The sequence below is a fragment of the Bidens hawaiensis genome, unplaced genomic scaffold (genome assembly GCF_021521415.1).
Source record: "Bidens hawaiensis isolate Kalapana, Puna unplaced genomic scaffold, B.hawaiensis_p1.1 tig00028460_1, whole genome shotgun sequence".
Taxonomy (NCBI): Eukaryota; Viridiplantae; Streptophyta; class Magnoliopsida; order Asterales; family Asteraceae; genus Bidens; species Bidens hawaiensis.
In genome coordinates, this window is record NW_027494642.1 from 201251 (window position 1) to 215750 (window position 14500).

The 14500-nt window shown below is 33.3% G+C and overlaps 1 pseudogene across 1 annotated transcript; it reads left to right on the forward strand.

Moving 5' to 3' along the window:
- The first annotated feature begins 4435 nt into the window (after positions 1–4435).
- On the forward strand, positions 4436–7020 carry LOC143577070 (transcription factor MTB3 pseudogene; annotated as a pseudogene). Its single transcript, XR_013143051.1, has 2 exons — positions 4436–4454; positions 5381–7020. The product of XR_013143051.1 is annotated as a transcription factor MTB3 pseudogene (transcript).
- The last annotated feature ends 7480 nt before the right edge of the window (positions 7021–14500 follow it).

Below are 14500 nucleotides of genomic sequence, written 5' to 3' on the forward strand. Positions count from 1 at the left end.
AAAAAGAAAAAAACATAACAAGACAAAATTGGTTGGGTTTTCTAGTAACACTGACTGATACGCCGCGTATAGAGCTATACGCGGCCTACTAGTCGGTTTTTTAGCAAAAATGAGGGTTTGTTTTTCCCTTACCATTTTGTTATCATTTATTATCATTATTATTTTAAAATGTTTTTTTTATTCTTTAAAGAGTTTTATTTTCCCTTTTTTTTCGCATTATAAAACTTTTTCTTTGTCTTTTTTATGACAAAAAAAAATTGTTTGTGTAAAAAAAACATGTTTTTATCTAAAAAGAAAAGAAAAACAGTTTTATAAGTGTTCTAATACTTTAGAGTATATTTTCTTAATAGTTCTTAGATATAGCTTACGTTTTCTTTTTTAAAATTTAATCAATAAAAGAGCTTAAACAACATCGACTTGATTAATAAGTTGGTTCTTTTCGACGTGTTAATAATCTTATATGTCTGAACCTAACAAAATATATTCAAGGATTTATTTTTGTTGGGCGGGAGACATATAATAATATAAAAATGTACAAATCATTATATCGTTTTTATAAAGAGACTATATCATTATTCTTAAAATATATGTTATAATGATAATAAGGGTTAGGTTATAATAGGAAGTATAATTTTTGTAGGAAAGATAAGAAGTAATATTGTCCATTGATTTTGAATATGGAGGGTTCAGATTAGTTTATGAGGAAATCAAGTGTGAACACAAGGTAAAACGCATAAAAAGAAAAACACATTTGTTGACTTTCTCTCTCCACATGCAAGGCACATGCCAAATTTCCACATCATTTTAAAACGTCCATAACTTTTTTTTACGACGTTTTTATTGAAAAACAAATTCACCATAATAACGAGTGTCTTTTTATCTTTTATATGAGTACCATATTGTAATATAAATAAAAAAAATTAGTGGGTTTTTTACAAATTGTGTTTTACAGAATTGTGTTATACAATAGTATTTTTCATTGTGTTTTTTCCATTGTGTCATACAATTGTGTTTTTTATTGTGTTTTTATCATTGTGTTTTTTTTCATAGTGTATTTTTCCATTGTGTTTTTTTCATTGTGTCTTTCATAGTGTTTTTCAATGTGTTTTTTCGGATTTTTCCGGCGAGGTGGTGGCGGTGGGTGACGGTTGTGGTGGCGGTGGGCGGTGGAGTGGTGGTGGTTGTAAAAGATGAGTGAAGATGTAATTGGGTTTTTGAAATTAATTTAAGTGGGTTTTGAGATTAAAGTAAGTGAGTTTTGATATTAAAGTATTAGACTAAATACCTTCCTTCCTAACCTTCTTAGAAAAATCAAACTTTTTATTTGAACCTAACCCATGATAATAAATATTATTATTATGATAAGCTTTACAAAAAATATTAGAGGGTTGTAATATGTCAAATAAAATTGTTAAATGCATTGAAAATATAGGGGAGGGGATATGACAAGTACACGAGGGGGTACGTTTAGCCTAACCCTTAAAAAAACCGATAACTGTTTTTTGATAATTTGGTTTTTAGTTAATTTCAGTTCGTTTTTATTGGTTTTTGGTTTCGTTAATTCTCACCACTACAATAAGATACCATAAACAATTAAAAGCTTAATATAGTAGCTACGGTTGTTGAGATTTTGTGTAAGAATGGTTTTCAAACTCATTGTCTTCAAAAGTAAATACTTTGTTAGTAGTGTATTTTTCTTTTTATTTTAAACGGTGAACTTTTATAAAATTTTAGGAACTTAATCCAATAACTTTTAGTTAGTTGTGTTTCCGAATTCATTTTGTAAAAAAAAAGAAAATGAAAAATTTTATCTTTTCTTCCCTTTCATTCAAAAAATAAAATAAAATAAAATAAAATTTGGGAACACATTGAGTGAAACTTAAGAATACAGGCACAACGGTGTTTAAAGGATTTGGCATAAACTTTTTAAGAAGCAAAAAAATATATATATATATACATCAACATTTTATGCCCATGAAAACTCAGTTTTGACTTTTGAGATCTCAAATTCACACCTATGAATATATTCGTCCTAAAAGGCATACTATATAGTAGTTAATGGACCCGGTCACTGAAATAAAACAACGACCAATAATAAACCGTGTGTCATTTTACTTTACCAAACATTGATCAATTGAGTTTCCAATATGAGTCACTCTTCATGATTTTAACGTTGAATGCTTAGCCGAAAAATATAAACCATTTATCACTATATTTGACCTTAAGACATTAAGAAATGAAGCATGTCGTTTCATTACTTTTAGCGTGTACAATAATATCAAGAGCTAACAATGTTTACAACTCAAGCTTAGCTAGGACGAGCCAGGGCCCGGATTGGCTCGGATCTAAACAGAGTTTAAAATTTCAGCTCAAGCTAGACTATGTTTTAAAAAATTTGGCTTACCCCGATTAGATTGTAAGGACTTAGAAGGGGAAAAAATTGAAGTCGAAGCAGATTGAATTGAATAATGTTGGAGAGGTAAGCTTAAAACATTGAATATCTACTTTGGGCTTTGGCTACAAAATGTTAAAAGTTTGAATAATTTGAGTGAGTCAAATGAATGAGCCAACCTCGACTCATTTACATACTGAGACAAAATTTATCAAGCTTTAGCCTTATCAAGCTTTAGCCAAGTGAGTTTTCAGGCACAAGCTATTTGGATAGTTAGACCACTCAATCTCAATCTCTATGATTAACTTTGTACAATTCTATCGTTAACTTATTGTGTCTCACTTATATTTTTTATTACTATAATATGAATATATACCAACTAATCATCAAAATAATTGACGCGTGAGAATTATCATATATCGTAAACATTTGGCATTAAACCATGTTGAAACATGTTTTTTGGGGAGAAATATATGTGGAGGATAGCAGTGGAAGGTCGTATTTCAATTTCGGTTTGATGCATGCAATGAGTGGTAACTACGCAAAAAGCAAAATCACCCAAATCGACGAAGTTCAACACACCATTGCAACCTATGCTGATTGGTGTGGGGTATGTCATTCCTGGTATCGTCATACATCATAATGCCATAAAACGGTTTATAACTTTATAGTAATTTGTTAAAACAATTTTTGTTATTTCATCTTGCCATATGTCTTTCATCTGTTTTGTATAGTCAAGTAAAAATATGTCAGGTTCTTTGCTCTAATAATACACTGTAAATGAATTTATGTAGCTTGTTAGCAAAGTGAATTAAGATTATACAAAGTGTTACCAACTCCAACCTAGATTTGATCATATTTTATTATGTTTATGATAATACTTAATCAATCATTTCAAAGATAAATTTAAGTTCCAAAAACAATCACTTTGTATTCTATTTTAGCCATTACTCTTGTGGATTCGACACCCTTATTTTCTTATTAGTCTTTGATGGGTAGGCCGTGGACACATAATCTTTCATCTTTGATTCATACATCGAAGCGATCAAAGACCAAAGTGATAATTTTTATAAAGAACTAAAATAAATCGTATAAAAGAAGTTAAAATGCATGTAGTTTTACAGATGAATTTATAAAAAAAAATCTTAGAAGCAACTAAACAATTTGTTTTTCTATATTTCAATTTTATCATGTATACTTTAAATTACTAGACGGGTGCTCGCGTGATGCAGCGGAAAAAACGGAATTTGGTAATCACATTACAATTTATGTGTGTTTATTGTTCGGCATGAAACCGTGAAACTGTTCAAACCGGTCATTGGTTTGATTTCACAATTTTTTTTCTTTAACTTTTGGCCAACCGATTTCAATTTTCAACGGGGTAGTTTTGGTTTTTGACGGCAAAAATTCATAAAAACATCGATCTTGTGCCCGGCGCAAAAATTCATAAAAACACAATACACATTTGTATTTAGTTCTTCTTTGTCTCACCACTTAATTCGGTACATTTTGTTTAATACGCAGTTGTATTTAAAATAGAGTACAATAACAAACCCAATTCTAACCTAACAACATCTTACCAATACTAGTATTATAAAAACATCGATATATGTTTTTATAGCTTTCGATCGACGTAAAACACATGCTGACATCATTGTAGCCATATCACAACTTTAAAATTTTGATTATCTCTTTCATTTGTTACAACAAAATACCGATACCGTAACAAACATAATCAAACACAATCGATCGTATTCCCTCAATGGCGCACATGAAGAATTTTGACATCACAACATAAGAACATATGCGGGTGTTGTTTCTGATAATACAGTTAATGCTGATACTGTAACAAAACAAACCGATACTAACCGAATTCCCGTCACAAACAAAACAAACCTTAGAGGACTGATAATGTAACTTCACCACCCCATGTTTTTATTATTCTATCCATCCACCAGATCTAAACCGCCTTTGTTTCAGTCACATGGTTCATGAGCATCTACACTTCATATTTCTCCACCGTTCTTTCCATCAATCATCCCATCGATTCTTCAATCTTCAGGTACGATTCCAATCTTTCTTTAATACCCACCAAAACTCCCAATTTTCCCGCTGTTTTTCAACTCTAATTTCGTCGAATTTGGTTCAGTTATAGATCTGGGGCTTTGATTGTATCGAATTGAGTTGATTGTTATGCAATTGATTTGATTTGAGAGTGAACCCATGTGTTTTGAGAATTTGATTGATTTGATTGTGGGTTATGTTGCCCTAGCTTTGAAACCCTAGAAATTTGAAGAATTTGTTTGCTATGATTTTGCTTATGCAAAATTGGTTTTAAAATTAGGGATGTAAATGAGCCGAAATCGTTCGGTGTTTGTTCAATTGTGTTCGTGAATGTTTGATAATGTGTCCGCTTATGTTTGTTTGTTAATATTATTTAATGACTTTTTTTTTTTAATATTATCTATCTATCTATCTATTGTTAACTATGAAATAAAATTATACATGGGTGTTAAAAAAAACGCCAATACAAACATGGTAGCTGGACCAAATCGTGTTGACTGTTGTGTTTGCTATCTTGATAGTGTTGACTGTGGTACTAGACACGAACACGACACAATAACTAACTGTGTCATTTTTTACGAACACGAACCTGTTTGGAAACAGGTTACACGAAACGATCTGTTTAGGGACACGTCAAACAAAAGTTTTGCCAAAAGTTTATAAAATTCTTAGTTAATACATATATTTGATTATTATAAACGGTCGAGGTGTAAGGTAACTGAAGCATATGCCATATATTTTATTTAATGAAAGTTAAAACATAAACAGGTTATTAACAGGTGTGTGTTAAATGCGTCTATCTGTTTAAGATGCGAAACCTGTTAAGCTCAAGCCCCAACTTGTTTAACTCCGTGTCGTTTCGTGTCAGAAATTGCTAGTCCTAATGTTTAATGGGTTCTGATTAGTTGCAGTTTTTAATTTCAGGTAATCATCAACAAAGATAAACCGTAAGCCCTAAATTCATTTTCACCAGATATGGGAGACCGATTTCGGTTAGAAGAAGAAGATAAGGGTATGTTAGAGAGTGTTATCGGTCCTGACGCTCTAAACTTTCTGTTATGGTCAGCTTCAAATAAGGTTCCTGATGAATTTAGGTCAAAAACAAGGGATTTAGGGGTCCAAGATTGCCTTCACAAGACTCTCGAGGGGTTAGATTGGAACTATGCGGTTTTCTGGCAAGTTTCGAATTCAAAATCCGGTAAATCGGCTTTGATTTGGGGCGATGGGCATTACAAAGAGTCAAAGGGACCCGATGTTAGTGAAAAACGGGTCGAAAACATTAGGAAGAAGATGGTTCTTCAAAAGATTCATTCATGGTTTAAAGGACCCGAAGAAGGAAACCTTCAACTGAAAATGGATTTAGTTTCCGATTTGGAAATGTTTTATTTAACTTCGAGGTTTTACTTATTCCCGTTTGATAAGCCGTCTAGCCCGTCTCAAGCGTTTAACACGAGCCGACCCGTTTGGGTTTCTGATGCCAAAAGCTGTCAAGAACATTACCAATCAAGATCCTTTTTAGCCAAATTATCCCGGTTTCAAACCCTAGTTCTCGTTCCGGTTAAAAGAGGAGTTTTGGAAATCGGTTCGTTTAAGTCGATCCCAGAAGACCAAAGCTTTATTACATCGGTTAAAACTTTATTTAACGAATGCCACCCGAAAGCATTACCAAAAATCTTTGGGCAAGAATTAAGTCTTGGTGGCGGTGGTGCAAAATCCGGTCCGATTAGTATTAACTTTTCACCGAAAGTCGAAGACGATTTGGATTTTGGTGGTGAATCGTATGGGATACAAAATCGTGTGTTTTCCGGGAATTCATCAAATGGGCATAGAGTTGACCCAGGGATGAACCACGTGATCGGCGGAGTATTGAATTCACAGCCAATACTATCGGGTCTCGACCAATCTAATCAAGATTCAAACTTTTTGGATCGAAAACCAAGAAAACGAGGCCGAAAGCCTGCTAACGGGAGAGAAGAACCGTTAAACCATGTAGAAGCCGAGAGACAAAGACGCGAGAAACTAAACCAAAGATTCTACGCGTTACGGGCCGTGGTCCCAAACATTTCAAAAATGGATAAAGCATCGCTTCTTGGTGACGCGATATCATACATAACTGAACTTCAATCCAAGATAAGAATCTTGGAAGCCGAAAAGGAAGTCAACTGCCAACCCGAGGTTGACTTTATGACTAGAAAAGACGACTCGGTTGTTAGAGTTAGTTGCCCGATAGACGATCATCCGGTTGCTCTGGTTTTAAAGACGTTTAAGGAACATGAAATGGTAATAAACGATACGAATGTTTCGACTACAGATAATGGGAAAGTGATACATACGTTTTTGTTTCAAGGCGTTGGTGGTGCGGGCGCTGCAGAACAGTTGAAGGAGACGCTTGATTCGGCCTTTTCAGACTGATTCGCATGTTTAAACTTGTTTGTAAGATAAAATCTTGCTAAATCTTGATCTGGGTATCTTTCTTTTTTTGCAAGTTTTTTAGTTTTGACTAGTTGTATGTAGATCAATGTGTTTTCTGTTAAAGAAATCTATAGAAATTGTTGGATTTTAGTTGTTTTTTGGTGACTGTTGTCTTTTTTGGTAGATTTGAATTGGGGTTGATAGTAAATTGTGAAAATTATATGAAACCAAGAACTTAACCAATCATGAACTGATTCATTTAAGTTTGTTTCAAAAGAAAATTATAGTGTATTTTGATGTCTTAACTCTTAATTTTTTTATTAAAGTTGTATTTTATATAAAATAATTTTTGTTTTGCGTAAAATAGGGTTTTGACATTTTTTGTCGAGTATGGTATGGTGTTGTATCGATGCAGACCTAACAAAGTTCTGATACCGGTATTCAATTTCATGGGTTTCGGTTTTGATGTGAGTTTTGTTTTGGTAAAATTTTGTATTCTTGCAATAACGATATCGAACTAGTGTTGTACTGACATGATCGATGCGATATTCGGTTTGTGTTTTTACTTGTTTTCGGTTTTAGAATTTTGGTACGCTACCCATCTTGAAATTGCTTTCCAAGCCAGGCCGGCCTTATGGTAGGGCGAGCTGGACAACCGATTGAGGCACGCAATTTTCGGAGGTCAAAATTTTATATATCTATATTTTACTATATTTTATAAAATAGATATAGATCTTAATAATTTTATTACATATTGGACCCTATACTTTTTTCTAGGGGTGTTTACTGTCCGGTTTTCGCGGTTTTTAGGTCAAACCGTTACTACGTTTTTTTATTTTCGTAAACCAAAACCAAACCGTAGAACTCATAAACTAAACCAAATTGAACCATTAGTAACGGTTTGGTCTGGTTTGATTTTGCGGTTTAGGCTCGCTGCACCTTTATACACCTTTATAGAAACATATATGAGTAAAGTTGTTCGTTGTTTAGAGGATTTAACAAGTTGTCAAATATACCCATACAATATTGAAAAAAAAAACAGAAAAAAGAAAAGGAAAAAAGTGACAACGTTGTTCAGAAACGAAGTAAAACACAAACTGTCCAAACTATTTTTTATTTTATAAACAAGCTCTGTAATTAGTTTTAGTGTTCTAAACCGGAAAGAGGGTTGACTTAGAGAATGTGAAAAAGGGCCTGCCACTTTGATTTACTTTAATCTAAGTAGAGTTAAATCATTAATTATATATATAAGAATTATTTTAAAATTTTATTGTAATAAATTCTCACACGGTTCGGTTTTATACTGTTGGTTTTCAGTTTAAGCCTTAAACCAAAACGTTCGCTACGGTTTGAAATTATTGAAACCATCCGACCAAAATTTAAGTAAAAAGACCGACCGTGAAACCAAACCGATGACCGGTTTGGACGGTTTCACGGTTTGAAACCGAACTGTAAACACTCCTACTTTTTTCCATGCATATTTAAGTTATTGGGACAAGATTAATTTAAAAGCAAAAAATAAAAATTAAATAAACAAAAACATACGGCATTACGACTGATTGAATTCCAGATTTCCAGGCCTAATCCTTTTTTGGGAAGGGTTGACGATCAGCCTGAAGTTATCGTCGTAAATGTCATTAAAAAATTACCTTATGTATTTCGGTACTCGTTAGGGCATATGAACCTTTTTAGTTTGGCTCGGATGAGATATTCAAATTTTCCGAGACAATCCTATTCATTCAAAATAAAGTATATTTTATATCTGCATAATATAATTATGTACTTTGAATAGGATAAAATTCATGGACGTTTTTCTGCTACGAAGTCGCAGGTGAAAGTTACTTACTGAATTTCAAAACAAAAATATTATATAAAAAGAAACAGAGTCCAGCCATGTAAAACACGTATGTATGTCTTACAGTCAGTCAACTTTTATCTGTTAATTCTTCTTGTCCCTTATTTTCCATGCATTATTTGGTGTTCCATGTTAGGAGTTATACGTATAATAAACGTTATGGGTTTAACCAAGTAAAATAAACGTTTAACATGTAATTTTAGCTGCTGTTTGTATTTTTAAAGGTAAAATGTCTGTAGTCTGCGGACCACATCTGCAGACATCTGTAGCAGAAGAGGTGGACCAAACCTCTGCATTTTGCAAGAAGAAAACTGTTTGTTTTTTAACGTCTGCAGACTGCTAAAACTTTCAATATAAGCTCTATACCAAAAACACAAATTATCCAGCAACAATTAAAAATATATAAATCCAAATTTTATATCTCTGAACTAGCAAATTATAAAACTTACATTAACAATTTTCCACGTGAATGTTTTTTCCTCCAAAAGTTTTTTCAATTGTTTTCGAAGGTAGATAGATCATACATAATGAATGAAACGAGCCAAAACTCGAGCTTAAAACAACTCACAAGCCGATGTCATAAACCTAAACTTTCTACAAACCTTTTTCAACTAAAAACTTTCTATAGACTTTTTATAATTCTTGACTTTCTACAAACTTTTTTCAACTAAAAACTAATAATACTTGAACAATTATGCAAAATTATAATTGAACAAAAAAAAAAAAAGAAAAACTAACTAATCAATTAACAACTCAATTGAACAAATCAATTAACAAGAATTCAATTAACGAAAACTTAATAACTTAATTGGTATCTGATGGAAATAATGAGTTTGGAAGAGACTGGAAGACCATGGTCCAAGTCTGCACCAAGAAGAAGGCGCGCAGACGTTTTTTAATGAAACGTCTTCGAAAAAACAAACAGTCTGCAGAGGGTAATGTCTGCATGTGGTCTGCGCGCTACAGACAAAAGAGACCAGGAAAATCTTTTGTAAAAAAACAAACATCACCTTAGACAACCTAAGTTTTTGTTTACAAATGCCTTTTTTTGAAAACTGGTGTTGAAATAAGTTTATAAAAACATAACTACTTAATAATTAAAAAATATATAAAAAAAAGATTGAGAGTTTGTGAATGATATGGTACATACCTAAACATCTCTTCACAAAAATTATGCATATATTGTAACGTTAAGTAAATAACCATAACCAGTTTCAACTAGATCATTTAGAAAATCGTATAACCTAAAATAAGTAAAATTTGTAATTTTGTTTATTTTCATTTATACATGAGTCTCCATCCCTATACGGTTATACCCCATATATACCCTAAATTATAAGGAAAAAACTAAAGTAAAACCTCATATATGAGGGGTGCACTATTCATTCTCTATCCTACATTTAAATGTGGTTGTGTGTGAAAAGATGCATTATTTAATTGATTATTATTAACATAATTTGTGACATTAGACATTATAGTTTTTTTGTTCTTTCTTTTTGGGATCATATATAAATCTAGTTGCAAGGCGATAACTTGGTTAATTGGTGTAAATTTTCATTGATGTAGTAGTGGTGTACTGGTGTGTTTTTTTTGTGCCTTCCTTCGGGTTGTAGAGGTTGGTTTGTGGTTTCGGCCTTGTTTATAAATGTTCGCAGTTTGAAAGCATTTACATTAGGATACCTATATCATCTCTAATCATATAATTTAAAAAAAAATCATGTTTTTTTTTAAATCAAATTTTCACTTCATTCGATTCCCTAAGAGCGTTTACATTGCTGACAAATGTAGCATTCATACGATACCGACCGAACAAAATCATGTCATCAATTTTGTTTTTATAGTTTACGGTTCCGATTCAAGTCAGTTCCAGTATTCTTACACTACCAGTGCCTTGTTGTACCGCCATAACTTGCACGGTATTGGCTTTGTCTTTTACTAGTTTTCAGGTTTGGTATTCTGGTACGGTAACGACCTCGGAGTTGCATTTGAAATAAAGTATATTTTGGTATTGCAGAAATATATTACACACTTCAACTACCGCACGGTGATGAAAACTATATATTTAAGAGTAAAGTGCCGTTTTCGTCCTTGTGGTTTGGCAAATAATGCGAATTTAGTTCAAAAAGTTTATTTTTTACATATAGACCCTTCACGTTTCTCAATTCTTGCCAATTATATCCAAATCACTAACCCCGTTAAATTGAATCGTTAACACAGGGGTAGACATGTCTTTTCACTCTTTCTTTATTACATGAGTACAATGCCAAAATCGTCCCTGAAGATTGGTCACATTTGCGAATTTCGTCCAAAAATATTTTTTATTTCGCAAATAGACCCTTGATATTTCCCAACTGTTGCCAATTTTGTCCAATTTGTTAACTCGGTCTAAATTCAACGTTAACTCAGAGATTTTACTTTCCTTTTACATATTTGTTTATATTGTTATTATTATTATGCTGAGCTAAACCCATTATATGACTAAAAATAAAGAAGAATAAACAAACGCATACTATATTGGATTCAAATATAAGAATCGTGAAGTGTTATATATGTCATCGAACAAACACATATGAAATAGCGAAAAGGCATATGGACCCTCCACGTTTCTCAATTCTTGCCAATTACATCCAAATCACTAACCTTGTTAAATTTAACCGTTAAGTCAGGGGTAGACATGTCTTTTCGCTATTTCTTTATTATATGAGTAAAGTGCCAAAATCGTCCCTAAGGTTTGGTATATTTGCGAATTTCGTCCAAAAATATTTTTTTGGCAAGTAGACCCTCGATCTAAATTCAACGTTAACTTATGGGTGTTACTGTCCTTTTATATGTTTGTTTACATTATTATTATTATTAAATAATAATAATAATAATAATAATAATAATAATAATAAGGAATATTTGTTTTAAATAATCCTAACTATGGCCTATTGGTAAATATCAGTCTCAACCTTACACTTGGCTGCTGACCGTCTCAACTATTGATGTATTTGTTTTTAACGGGCCGCGACTAACGGATGTTAACTCCGTTAGTGATTTGCTGACGTGGACTTTCTTCTCCGATAGCATCACGCCGGAAACTTGCCGGAAACCTACAACTCGCCTCCATTCTCCCTAATATCGTCACACCGTCTCCCTCCTTCAATATTGGTTTTAAATAATCGAATGGGATTATTATTATTATGTGTTTGTTCGATGACATATATAACACTTCACGATTCTTATGTTTGAATCCAATATAGTATGCGTTTGTTTATTCTTCTTTATTTTTAGTCATATAATGGGTTTAGCTCAGCATAATAATAATAACAATATAAACAAATATGTAAAAGGATAGTAAAACCCCTGAGTTAACGTTGAATTTAGACCGAGTTAACAAATTGGACGAAATTGGCAACAATTGGGAATATCAAGGGTCTATTTGCGAAATAAAAAATATTTTTGGACGAAATTCTCAAATGTGACCAAACTTCAGGGACGATTTTGGCATTGTACTCATGTAATAAAGAAAGAGTGAAAAGACATGTCTAACCCTGAGTTAACGATTCAATTTAACGGGGTTAGTGATTTGGATATAATTGGCAAGAATTGAGAAACGTGGAGGGTCTATATGTAAAAAACAAACACATAAGAATCGTGAAGTGTTATTAGGAATATTGGTTTTAAATAATCCCAACTATGGCCTATCGGTAAATATCAGTCCCAACTTTACACTTGCCTGCTGACCGTCCCAACTATTGATGTATTTGTTTTTAACGGGCCGCGACTAACGGATGTTAACTCCGTTAGTGATTTGCTGACGTGGACCTTTTTCTCCGGCAGCATCACGCCGGAAACTTGCAGGTTTTCGGCAAGTTTCCGGCTTGATGCTGCCGGAGAAGAAGGTCCACGTCAGCAAATCACTAACGGAGTTAACATCCGTTAGTCGCGGCCCGTTAAAAACAAATACATCAATAGTTGGGACGGTCAGCAGGCAAGTGTAAAGTTGGGACTGATATTTACCGATAGGCCATAGTTGGGATTATTTAAAACCAATATTCCTTATTATTATTATTATTATTATTTAATAATAATAATAATGTAAACAAACATGTAAAAGGACAGTAACACCCATAAGTTAACGTTGAATTTAGATCGAGGGTCTACTTGCCAAAAAAATATTTTTGGACGAAATTCGCAAATATACCAAACCTCAGGGACGATTTTGGCACTTTACTCATATAATAAAGAAATAGCGAAAAGACATGTCTACCCCTAACTTAACGGTTAAATTTAACGAGGTTAGTGATTTGGATGTAATTGACAAGAATTGAGAAACGTTGAGGGTCCATATGCAAAAAATAAACCTTTTGGACTAAATTCACATTATTTGCCAAACAGAAGGACGAAAATGGCACTTTACTCTATATTTAAAGTTTTCTTTTAACCGGGACGGTTTTCAAACTTAGTAGTTTAGACAAAGGACAACTATATATAAACGAGTAGGAAGACAATCCAATAAAAACCTCCAAGCACAAACGTTGATCTTACTTGGAATATGATTGTACCAAATAATTGAATGAACGAGCGGCCATCGGTAAAAGATACTACTCGATCGACTTCCTCGTTTCCTTACCAATAATCCCACCGCCCAGGGCCAGCCCAACCATTTTGGGGGCTTAAAACAAAGAAAATACTCGGGGGCCTTATTAGATTTAATTTTTACAACACCCTACTCATTTCGGGTTTGGAACCGCAAAGGAAAGTTTTTATATAAAAAATATAGTACTGATTAGTGAAGAGCTTTCTTGTTATGTATTATAAGCAAAAGGCGAGTTATATCTTTACTAACTTGTATTAAAAAATAAATACATAATTCTGAATGGTGGCCCTATTTTATTGGTGGCCGTAAGCTAGGGTTTCACATAAGTATACTATTAAGCCGGCACTACCACCACCCCATTAAATTCCCAATGCCAACAGTCGTTAGTTGTTACCATCTTCGAGATGTAACAATATGATTATATAATGATAGATATTTACCCGACACATTGCACCGGGGCAATTAGTAAAACGTTAACGTTGAAAACTGGGTGTTGGTAAAACCCCGAGCGTTGGTAAAGCCCGAGCGTTATGTCGGTGAGTTGCCGTGAATTCAGTTAGTATCATTTGCGTTCTTTACGGTATGGATACCATTGGTAAAACCTTAGCGTCCAAAAAAATATATTCGTCAAAACTAACACATAAAAAAAGTAAATTAGTTTAAACAACGTTTGTATGGTCGATAAACCCGGACGGTGATAAAACTCAAGTGTTCGGTCCCAGGACTAAAAAAGGGAAAAAAATATAAAAATTGGGTGGACCAATAGGGTGGTGTCGGCCGATAAACTCAGGCATTGGTAAAACCGAGCATTGTCAGCCCCGGGCGTTGAGACATCGAGTCTATGTGAATTTGGTCGGTTTTCGTCACGTTTATTATGATATTGGAATTAAACAAACAAAAGAGAAAACAAAATTGTCATTCGCTTAACTTCCGTTATATTTGTTACGATACCAGAACGGAAAAAAGAAACAAAATGCTATGACAAGTAAGGTGCTGCCAAATAGCCCAACAGCGGCTTAGCGGCACCAAACTTTGCATTTATATATATTGGATAATTCTCTTCACCCCATTTTTTCAACTCTTGGGCTTTAATTTTATAAGACTTTGTAGAAAATACACCTAATTAAAATTTGTGCACATGCCATACCCTTACGACTAAGAACCACTTTCCACCGGTCTACATTCAAACTTCAAA